The sequence below is a fragment of the Anomalospiza imberbis genome, chromosome 7 (genome assembly GCF_031753505.1).
Source record: "Anomalospiza imberbis isolate Cuckoo-Finch-1a 21T00152 chromosome 7, ASM3175350v1, whole genome shotgun sequence".
Taxonomy (NCBI): domain Eukaryota; kingdom Metazoa; phylum Chordata; class Aves; order Passeriformes; family Viduidae; genus Anomalospiza; species Anomalospiza imberbis.
Window position 1 is genome coordinate 29,639,532 of NC_089687.1, and position 12,162 is coordinate 29,651,693.

Sequence of the window (12,162 nt, forward strand, 5' to 3'; positions counted from 1 at the left end):
GATCCTGGCAGCTCTATAGTGCCCCACTGGAGGTCTGTTACAGGCAGCATGGCTGTGACATAGCCCCATGAGGGAGGAGAATTTGCAACTTGGTGTGTAGGTAATGGCTGTTCAAATTCATCTGGCCAGGCTGTCAGGTTTGATCTGACTGTGCCTGAACAACTGCTTCTAGTGAGAGCTGTGCATGGCAGGGGGAGATGTTAGGCTGAGCCTGCTTTTCTGTTTTGAATGGAGCAGAACTGGCTTCAGATAGCACCTGGCAGTAAACGACAAATGTGCAGCCAGCACAGGCTCAGTTTAAAAGTTTCAATGTCTATGACTTGACAAAGGACTGTTACCAAAAGACGATGGAACATTGTGGAGGATTTTGGAAAACTTTCTATGCATTTCAAAAATCAGAGAAATACTCCTCATAGTAATGGGGAAGTAGCAACTGTGATGCCTGTGCCACAGGTTTTTGCATATGAGAGTGTGTATGGTATGAATGAATTTATAGTATTGTTTGGCTGTATTAGGCCAGGTCTGCCAATTATAGCAACTTTTAGGAGCTTTTAAACAATTTTTTTAATGATTGCCATAAATATTCTGAATAATAGTGAGGATCTCAGGGCATAATGAAATGGGATAGTCATTCTTCTGTAACTTTCTGAAAGATACCATTAAAACTGTTCCTGTATTTTTAATGAAAGGTTAGGAAAAGAAAAAAGAGTACAATCATGGAGAATTCATTTAGAATCAGAGCTTCACCCATGAAAGAAGGGTGAGGCTTCTAAATTGCTAATGCGTTCTTGTCATAAATATCAAAAATTAAAATATGCAGGTTGTTTATGGGTTCACCGGTCTGCATTGATGTCTGACCTCCATCACTCTGCGCTTCTATCTGTTCTGTCAATATAGTTTAAAAGACTGGATTAATGATGGTTTTTTAACCTAAGAACCAGTTCTTTATACACCTGACAGTGGCCTCAGCATCACTGGAGAGTTGCAGCTAAGAATAAGGGCAACCATTTTAAGTTAAGGATCAAATATGGACAACATCAAAATGTGCTAAAATAATTACTTCCTATGTTTGGGGGAAAGCAGCACAACTTCATGGTTTGTTTGCACACCTGTACAGACTTGAGACACCTTTAAAATTTGCCTATAACAAGCCCCAGGTGTTATGCCTTAGACAGTATGAGTTGAACTAATTAGCAAACTGAAAGGTTTAGCTTGTTCTAGCAATTAAAGACTTTCACATGGATTTATGCTCCCTTCTACTTGTAGAGCTTGATGCAGTAGCTCTCTAGCAGGTATCATTCTTTGCAGTAGTTTTGCAAGAGCAGGGACTGTTTCTTGAGTATTTTTATGTACTTATAATGAAAACATTCACATTGTTAGCTTGTTGTACCTTTAAACAAATGGGTGAATCAAGTTCATGAGGCTTAGGAAGAGAAATGACACTTCCAAGGTTGCCAGCAGCTCTGCATAAACAGCTGGTGATTTTAATTGATCAACAGCAAAGAAAAAAGTGCATCTCTGTGTTTGACTCCCAGGGAAGGAACAGGATACACTGCCACATCCACAATTTAAATTAAAAACTGTGTGGCAGTTGCATTTTCTATTTCAATGACATCTTAAACTGCATCATGTGTTATGTACTACACAGAAATTAGCAAATAAATTAGATTAATGTTGTGCTGAACATGAAGGCTAAGATCAGTTTATTTTGACACAGTGGTGATGACAAAATACAAATAAGTACTTTTATTTAAATAAAACTGCTTTGAATGTACAGATTGAGAACCACATCTTGCTCTGCCTTGTTGTCATTTTGGTTCTGAAATACATTTTACTTACATCTTACTGATTTCTGCCTGGCTCTATAGGCTGAGTTCATGCTTTATTTTTTTAGCATAGCAATCTATTTTCTTTGTACCATTGCTATGTATGCTGGGCTCTTTTCTTCCTTATTCTGTATCTGTAAGCATTTTAGTCTCTTCACTTTGAGTGGCTGATTTAAGGAAATTGAGAGATTAGGATGGCAGACAACTGAGATGAATTGAAGTAGTTCATCTTTGTCAGAAAAATCCTGTCTCTCTCAACTGTCCCTCTTGCAAGAAAGAGGAGAAACTGGGCAGGGAGCTAAACTTCAGAAGCATAGGATAATTAGGAAGAAGCCAAGTGACCAAGTGTCTCGAACAAAGCTGGAGAAAAAGGGCCCCCTTTGGGCTGAATTGGGTACATAGAAGCTCCTAATTCCATATGGAACTGCAGCAGACTATCCATTTACTGACTACATTAAGACAGCAGATATTGAGAGAGAAAATTCGTAGGGATATGTCAAACTTTTTTTCAGTTGATGAGAGAAGAATGTTCTTCACCAATAGAAATAACAAAAACTGGTTTTGGAGAAAAAAGTTCAGAGAAGCGAATGATCAGTATTGTAGCTTAAATGATTCTCTATGTTAAAGTGGGATTTAAAATAAAAAGGATCATTTAGGCTTAACTTGAGCATTACTAAAATTAAAATTGTTGAATGCAAATAAATGAAGCAGGAGAGTGAGAATATCATACTTGGTGTTCTCTTTCCTCACTTCATATATTAATAGGACTGAAGAGATTTTCATCACTATTGGTGCTCCCATGTAATGTATTTCAAAGAAGTATTGAGCTGGCCAGGATCAAAGTCACTTGTACATGCAGAGCTTCCAGCTAAGAAGCTATGGGAGGATATGGGTCTGATATAGTCTGAAAAAGGCAGAATAACCTTTGTTATCTGAAAGAGGCAGAATAGCCAGCATTGATCCCACTTCAGCAGAAGGGGAAGGAACCAAGGTCATAGCAAGGTGCGTTCTCTTGATCTGCTCAAAACCTGAGTCTGGAAGAAATGATTGCTAGCATAAAAGCCAAGAGGCACTTGGTAGCTTGCTCCAGGAAAACAGAAGACCTATAAGCATCTAAGAATAGGAGAACTTTTATCAGTTTGACAAAACTTTGAGGTCTTCAGAGGAATTAGGTGAGGTGATATCCTGGCCCTGTGCAGCAGACAAGGTGCCTTCCAGCTTGGCTCTCCTCAGAATGGACTCTCACCTTGCCCTCTCCTGAAGCAGCCTCTGGATGGTCTCTGAGCCTAGCAGGGGTACAGTTTTGTAGGGGTAGGGGAGGAGGAAAGGCAGAGGGGGAGATGTTTGAGACATGTGTGTAGGTCTGTCTGACAGCTGCTCTGGGAGAGAGAGGAAAACAAGCAAGTGATGGAAATCAGGTTCTGAAATAGGCTTGTGGTCCAGCCTCTCCTTGAACTTAAAGTCACTGATGTGAGCAGCCAGATTTCCTCTGATGCAGTTCAGGAACAGACTTTCAGCTGAATGTGTGCCTAGAAGAGATTTTTCTTTTCCTGGATGTAAGCAATACACTGTGGGGTGTGTTTAGCCGTGCTGTTCCCAGCAGCACTCTCACTGTGACCAGCAGGAAAGGTCCCCACCTCCCTGGGCAGTTCACTTACACAAGGTAGATAAAACTAGGAAATTTAATGAACAAACTAAAATCAATCGATGATGTTTCTTAACTACAGCTGATCAGTTTTGCCAAGCTGTAGAGGTTTGAATTTTCTTTGGTTTAGAAAAGTACTGAATACCCCATAAATTCTACAGTGCAGTGGGCTTTGGTAGATATTCTTGCCTGTAATGGGGAGGATTGGAGGTAGGTGATTTTTAAGGCCCTTTCCAACCCAAACTGCTCTGTTCTGTGATTTGAAGCTTTGTTCATTATCTGTAACTCATTGCTCAGTGAGTAGTGTCTTAGCCCCAAAGCCAAACTCAGAACATTTTATTTTGCTATTGTTGTACTGTTTCACTATGCAAGACTTGCAAGTCTGCAGCATATGGCATGGCTATATTGTCCTACAAAGAAGGAAATAACTGTGTGTGACTTTTATTTGGATGGTGAAAGCTGGAAAAAAAAATTCCCAGGAGTTACTCTTCTCAAACTAAAAGCCAAGGTGTTTGATATGATGTCAAAGGCTGTTGAAATATGTAATTCATTCCATCTGCTGCCTTTGGTGCATGAGAACAGCACATTGGTGCCAGCTGCATGTGCCTGAAACTGAGAGAGGAAAGCCTTGGCAATCGTTCTCTTTGCTCTGCTGCTTGGGAGGGTGCAAGTGAGCCACAATTTTGCTTTTATTTTTAGCCCATGTGTCCTGGTTTGCCTGACAGGCCAAGCTTAGGGGGATGTGTGCTGTGTGCACTTGAGCTTAGGAGGCTTTCCCTGCATTGCCAATATTGTAATTTTAAAAATTCATACCCATTCACCAAGTTTCTATTGCCATCTGTCTAGGAATTAGGCAGCTTTGGCTTTCTTATTCTGGGCTAAGTATGAGGAATTTTTGCTCCTTTAGTTGATTACTCGTCCAGCCAAGCTCAGCTACTGGTTAGTTAAAAGCTGTGTTTAACAGTGAGTTTTGTGGCCTAAATGAATATTTATTTTAAAAAATAGACTTTTTAACAATAAAAATCTTCTAATGTTTTATTCCTGAATAAAGTACAAGGTTTGCAAGCATAACCACCTAATCAACAAACTTCAGATAAATCTAAAAAATATATATATAATTTAGTCATTCCCTAGCCTTTAGGGAAACTTACTCTGGTTTGCTGTGGTTCTTTGCCATGTGTTACAGTGGCCCAAGAACAGTCAAGTGGAAGTGAAACTTGCAATTTTCCTTCAATATTGTATTGATATAAGTTGTAGCACTTTCCTGAGGGGTTTTTTATGTAAAACTTTCAAGTTACTGTTTAATAGAAGGATGAACAGATTGACTATCAATAAAATGTTCCCTTTTTTCATTTATCAACCAATTATTAAGGAAATAGAAAATTAAAGCCATAATAAGCTATGTTCAGCCCTCTTCCCCTTTCCTGTTTTTTATGCAGAGAGGTGCCTGGAAGCTGTGATGTCTCTAACCTGTAGTCAAATGGCTTTGTAGATAATACAGTGGAAGATCATGTAGTGAGATCATAAAAACTGTGAAAAACCCAACAGGATCAAAAACCAAAATGCCCAAATGCTTATGGACAACAAAATTACAAAGTGTAATGGAGAACAAAGGAAAACTGCTGGTTTATTGTATTTTATTTTTCTTTTTTTTCCCCTCTGGTTGTTCTCTGCTGAGGAGATAAGAATTAAGATCATAAACAATATTTGTACTCAAATGTAAGCTTAAAAATAGTCTCAAATCCGTGTCTCATTTACAGGATTCAAGGTTGCTGCATCCTTAAACAGCTGTAAGAATTGTCATGTTACTTGAATCTAAATTGCAGAACGAGAGTTTAGTAGCACTTCATTGGTAATTGGGAGTTTTTAATCTGAAGACTTCAAAGCTGTTTTGGATTTTGTCATAGAGGGAATGGCCTCTAGTTGTCATCCAGTATTGTGGCATCATGCATCCCTGTATTGTTAATGAAATTATAATTGAGCCAAAAGCACAAGTATGTAAAATTTTAATATTCCACTGCATCCTTTGCATGCTGTAAACAGCCTTGATGTAGATCCCTGCAAATGTATAAGGAAATTGGTTCCTGCTCTGAAGTGGATTGTTACTTGGAATAAACCAATGCTACTGCACATCTTACACTGGGTAGCTGATATGGATATGCAAAGTTGAGTTTTTTTCCTGATCTTCATTTTGAGGTGTGCTTGGTGTGAGAATGAATAACTTTTCATCTCTAGGTCTGCATGAGAGACAAAAGCCCTTTTTCACAAAAGTAGGAAGGAAAGGAAAACTGAACCACTGCTATTAATTCGTTGTTTGAATCTAGAAGCAATGTTTGGATTGTACATGCTTTCTTTATAATGTGGAATCAATTTTAACAAATTAGGAAACTTACAGGTGAAGAGATGAGGTTGTGTATCAGGAGGGAAGAAGAAAGGAATATTGAAGGAATGTCCAGATGGGTTTCCTCTTCTGTTTTTTTTCCCATTTAAACTTTAATTATCCATAGGCATAGAATAAAAGACACCTGAAACCCCCCCTTAAAAGTACATAATTCTGGAATTATTTGATTCCAATGGTTTTTAAAAATACATTGATTATTTCATAGAATAAGAAAATATAGGTTGGCACACTAAAGACATAAATATACTTTAGTTTGAACCTGTTTGAGAAAACCCACCTTTACTATTTACCTATATCCATATATATGTTGTTCTTGTATTTGGCATATACTTATCACGGTTAGTATAACACATAGTGTTGAAATTATGTGAATTTAATTTCATACTCTAATAAAGGATTGGCTACATTTAAAAATAAACCACCAAACCACAAAAATAAACTCACCTCTTTACACCCATAGTTTTGGGCTTTATACACTCACAATCTTAGAAAATATTGTGATTCTGAAGACTAAATTTCATCTATTGTTTCCTACAAATAGTTAGATTTGCTTGGGTATCTTGTTGCTACATCCTAATATTTTCCAAAAAATAAAACCCCACAATCTGCTTCCAGAATGGAAGGAGGTCATGGACTGAAGAGAGGTCTGTTTTCTGCTTGAATTGGTTAATTAGTATCAAAGTGCTTGGAAATTACAATACTTTTAAAACATGGGAGCAATGTTTAAAATTTCTTTTAGCTCAGGCAAATCAGCCCACAGCACCTCATTTAATTGCTAAGGGAGCACTGGAGTAAAAAAAGAACACAACAAAAAACCCCAACAACCTGTCTTGGGGAGGAAATTTCTTGGTTCGGGTCTCTCCCTAATGGCGTGGCCAGTATGGAACTGCCTTTAAAGGAGCTGTGAGAGCTTTCCATCAGCCACCTGCCTTCCCTGTGATGGACTGGGATAACTTTGGGCCACACCTTCCCTGGCTGCAGGATTGCCAAGGGTCTGTGTAACTAAATAGTGTAAATAATTTCACAGTTGTTTGGGGCAGGGCGTTTCTTTGTCTTTTTGCCCTTGGGAATGTATCCATTCTTTCAAATTAATACATTGAGTTATCAGCTGCAGATTTTTCTCTTTGCTGTTTGGTACAATGCTTACAAAATTATTTTCAGATCTTAGAAATTATCTACATGAAATGTCAATCTCTTCTAATATTTATCTAGCCTTACCCTTACTGGAAGTATTTTTTTGTGAAATAATAGACTTGAAATAGGAATCCCAGATGTACTATCTGAATCCATAAATTGCTCATTGTGAAGAAAATATATTTTTTTTCTCTAAAAATGGTAGATTGCTGGAACATAATGGTTTGTGCTGCTATTATATTTAAATTTTCTTTGAAATTACTGAATTTCATACTGTTTATAACATAGGCACAACCTCTGTAAAGCTAGACAGACAAGAATAGTGCACATATACAACTGAAATAGGGTAGCTGTAAAGAACTCTGATGTTACATGGCTCTTGTGTTTACTTTTATTCCTTTTATTTTGAAATGGAGTGAAAAATGCTGAATGCTCCCTGTTGTGGAATATTAGACGTAGACATGATTAACATAAACTTGAGCATTGAAACTCCTTGCAGTTATCTCTTCACACATACCAAGTAAAAAATAACCAAAGTGCAGATGCTATTTTGTTTACCTCCTACAATAAAGACTCAAAAATAGGATTGAATTGCAGTTATCTGCAATGACACATGTGAGAAAAGGTATTTGTTTTGAGCTAGACACTGAAAAGACTGATTTTATAAGAGTGGCAATTGTGACAATTGTAAATTGCAGAGACATTAGCTTCATCCTCTTCACAGGTAACCTTGACTTATTTTCCTTTATTAAGAAATTAGATGGTTGCTGAGCTGAACTGCTCCTGGCTCTTGCAAGGGAATTACTTGTTAATGGTCAGAGAGATTGCACTGCCAGGCAGATGAGCAGGGTAAAAAGTTCCATGACAGCTCTCAAGATCTGAGCTCATGCCCAACATGCATGTGTTGGTAAAATATACAGTTTTTCACCTTTCTCTCACTCTTCAAGAGCTGTGGAATTTGGATTACTCATTATTATATGATGGTTTAAATAATTTTCATCACAGTCTCTAATTCCCACACTGCCTTGTACCAGTGCTTTTCAGAAACCTTTGTAGGGAGCTCTATGGCAGCTTCATCCACTTTATTCTTATCAAAAAACATCAGTAAAACTCAAGTTGTCTTCATATCTCTTCTAGGGGAAAGTCAGATCTGGAGAGGTTGCAGTAGAGGTAATGGACACTGAAGTGATGATTAGGTTTGGAGATGTTATAGGGTGGTGACAATTGGTGCATGCTCCTGGAGCACTCAGATCATTATGGGTCACCTCAAACAGCGAGGAGTGATGAGTGTTCCATGTCAGAGCAAGGCAAGAGGTGTGTGGTGAAGAGGGAAGGTGACTCTCAAGCCTCCCATGGGTGCTAACCTTTGTTTCAGAACGTGAAACCTGTGATTTGTTCAGGGTGAGGGTTTTTGGGCTGATGGAGCACATACTGTGAGGGAGGTCTCCATGTTGTAGTCTGGTTTTAAAGCACCCTTTTCACCAGTAGAGGTGAAAGCTTCATTTGTATGAGCCACACAATACAGTGCAGGAGTGCAGCACCTTGTACTAACTTCTGAGATGTTAGTACCTATAACCCTTCATCCTTGGAGGGTGAATTATTAAAGTGAACTTGAGATTTCAGGCATGCTTTACCCTAAAATGTAAGATCTAGTTATTTCAAAACAGGGCTTTAAAGCTTCAGGCAGAACTTCTAGTTCACTTAGGAAGGACTCAACTATCTATAGAATAAAATCTAAAACCTCCAAGAATATAATTTAGTTATCAGAGAAATCTGGTAGTAAACACTACAGTTCTTTCTAGTAACATTTTTAGTCGTGTCATTAATTATCTCCTTTGTATATGAAAAGAATTGTTCAGGATAGTAGCTATATATAAAGGTAGGGCAGGAGACAAAAAAAAAATAATTCTTGCTTCTCTTCTGTTTACCCCAGTAAATCTGGGGACTCAGTTTTGTTAATTGCTTATAATGAAAAGTATTTAGCCTTTCTTTCTGATTCCCATAAGACTGCAAATCTATTGGGACAGTGTGAATTTCACAAAAATTACATGTTACTTGAACTTAACTTTTTTCTCAGAATAGCTTTTGTATGTTACCTACATAGCTATTTATCTGATATAGTTGTAATTTTGTGTATATAGCTTATTTAGTATATGAAAAATCAACCAATTTCCCAGTGTGTTCTGACAAGGAAAGCACTCAGTATTAAAGAATTTTTTAAGAGGAATGTTTGCTGATGGACAGTGACAAGAAAAAACCTGAAAATCAGTATTTGGACTTTATTCATAATTAAGAGTATAATCTTTGGAACATATTGTCAGAAGTAATTGGTTGTTTTTCTGATTTTGGTGTGTCTTCACAAGAAGTACTGGCATCTTGAGGAAGATAATTATGATAAATGTAACTTACTGGATCTAGTGAGGGAGAGTAGCTAAGTAAAAGTGCAGTGGTGGGTAATAAACAGGAAATCAGATTACATAATGAAATTATCCTATTTCAATGTCCTAAATTTCTGCAGCTCTGAGGTCAAACACTTTTAGCTCAGAAAAAAAAAATAACAATCCTGTTCAAACATGTTTTTGTAGGACTCTGCCATATTTTTTCTAATCTATTTCCTTTATCTTTAATATTTGAATGCTTGACTTAGTACTGCAGTGTTGGCATTTGTATTTTGGTGGAGTGCTGGTGGCAAATTCATAAGACACATGGAACACATGAGGGTTCTACACATTCTACTGCATAGAATCATTTATGCTGCAAAAGATTGAGCTCAGTCATTAGCCTATAAGGCCCATCACTAAACCAGGTCTCTTAAATTCCATAAATACATGTCTTTTAAACACTTTGGTCCATGAAAAAGCATTCTTATGGGCTTAGGAGAATTAAAAAGCATGCTACTGTCTGCTGAACTTTGTCTTGTATTTAAAAGGTCATTTGGTCTCCTTTCACATTACAAGTTTGCCCTTTTGCAATCAGAGTTAATTGTTACACATAGTGGTGTATCTTTATCTTTTACATATGTTCTCATAATACTAAGTTAGTCATTCTGTGGAAATACTATGCAAAATCAGCTGTATGTCCTTTTGGAGTGTTGAAAAAATTAAGTGGGCAGAATTAACCATGAAACCATCTTCTTTTTGGACACCATGTTTGTTTGACTCTATACTTACTCCATTTCCGTTAAAGAGAACTATCCTGGAGCTGTTTCAGGGCAACTTGTGCACGAATGTCTATTTTCTTCAGCATGTCATTCTTTCTATTGTTTAGTACCTGGCTTTGTGTTTCTTTTAGATTTTAATGTATTATCAGAGTTTTTTCCTCCCCCTCTGCAGTCTTTCACAAATAATTGAAGCAAACGTGATGGGGTTTTGGCGGACCATCTGTTATGTTTGGTATCCATACCCAACAAAGACAGAGTGGTCTCATGATAAACAAGTAGACAGATTAAGGACTTCATGTTCTTAAACCTTGGAAAAAACAGCTTTTCCCTTTCTTTCCATTCCAAATGTGTTGGCTGGATAACATAATCACTTTTAACATTTCAGTAATCGTGACAATTATGTCAGAAGTTCTGAGTAAATAAAATGTGTGATGATCAAAACACCACAACCTCATGATATTAGATACTCATAGTTCAAGTCTTTGTGATTTAGTGACTTTTCTGGCTGAAGTGAAGCATGAGAGTTTTCACAGTAAACAGCTCTTCTGCAATCAGCTCTATGGTTTTAGAAATGTTACCAGTTACATGAAAGAGCAGGTGTACTGTCCAATTACTGTCTGAAAAAAATATTTTGTTATTAATGCAAGCGATTCTCCTGGGGGTTTTGAATTTCAGTCTTTTGTTATTGTTAAAGAAAGCTTTTAACACTGCAAACAAATACTGCTAAGTCTTCATTTAGTGTTAAAAAAAAGTTTTCATTTGTCAAAAAGAAAAATTCGTGTACTTTGAAATTGCTGTGGCAAGTTTTTGAGTTTATTTTGAAAGGTTGAGTTTGCATCATTAACCTCATCTTTCTCCTCAGAATCATTACATTATATATAGGGCAGCTGATCCCATGTCTGATGGTATGATTGCTCAGGTAAGGAAATATTACATGGCATTTCCACAGAACTTGTAGCCAAGCCAGAAATGCAGTTTTAATTCACATGTTCCCTTACTTGCACTGGGAATCAGGCACAGGGCAGGTTGTGCAGCTTTATCTCACCAGGGAGGTGGAAGATAGGTTTGAAATTTTAATTTTTGTACACTTCATCCTGAGTTTGTTTGTGCTTAACAACTTCATTTTACAGTCTGTAGATAAACGTGACATTCTCTGTAAGTCACTACTGGAGCCCAAGAGTGACAAATGGGAAAATCCCTACAGGTTTGGACTGTAAATCTTCCAGCTCCCAGTTCTGATTACTCTGCTGCTTTTGAGTGCATTTAATGTATCAAGGGAAGGGAAGTGGATGCCTGGAACTGGTGAAAATTACTGAATGGGTTGCATGTTGTATTAAACATATGTTTGATATTATGGCACAAACCACAGATTTGGCAGCCAGCCGCAGATTAGTAAAGCTTAAAAACTTTCATGTGTTAATTAACTATAAAGAACCCATGGTATTTACAATACCCTCTGTAAAAAGACGGGTCATGAGGAATGTCACCGTAATTTAGATACTGGAAGAGAAAGCTTTCAAGTGTGACCTGCTGAGCATGTTATCCCCTTTCACCTTACATTTGTGTTTGTGACAATGCAGTATCTACTTCTCTCCTTGTAAAATGAGCTCTGTTCCTGAGGTCTGCTCTACTTGCCATATTCTTAGTGCACACTGTTTTCTGTTCACTTGCCATGACTATTTCTCAAAGGTATTTGGGACGTGCTCATCATTGAGACATATGTGTGATTTCATGCTTGGAATTTCTGATTTCCACATGCACTCCATCTCATTTCTCCAATAGAGTTGCAACCCTGCCATGCATTCCCTTTGGTAAGAGCATCAGTTGTAGATGAGTTATTCTGTTGGTTAGAATAAGTCTCTAAACACCACATGAGCCCTTCTTTTGCAAATCCAAGTTCTCCACTTTTTTATAAGCTCTTGGTACTTGGTCACTTTATAGCTTTTGGTAGGATCCTCAGTTTCTGTCACTTTGCATCTCCTTGCTGCAAAGCAAT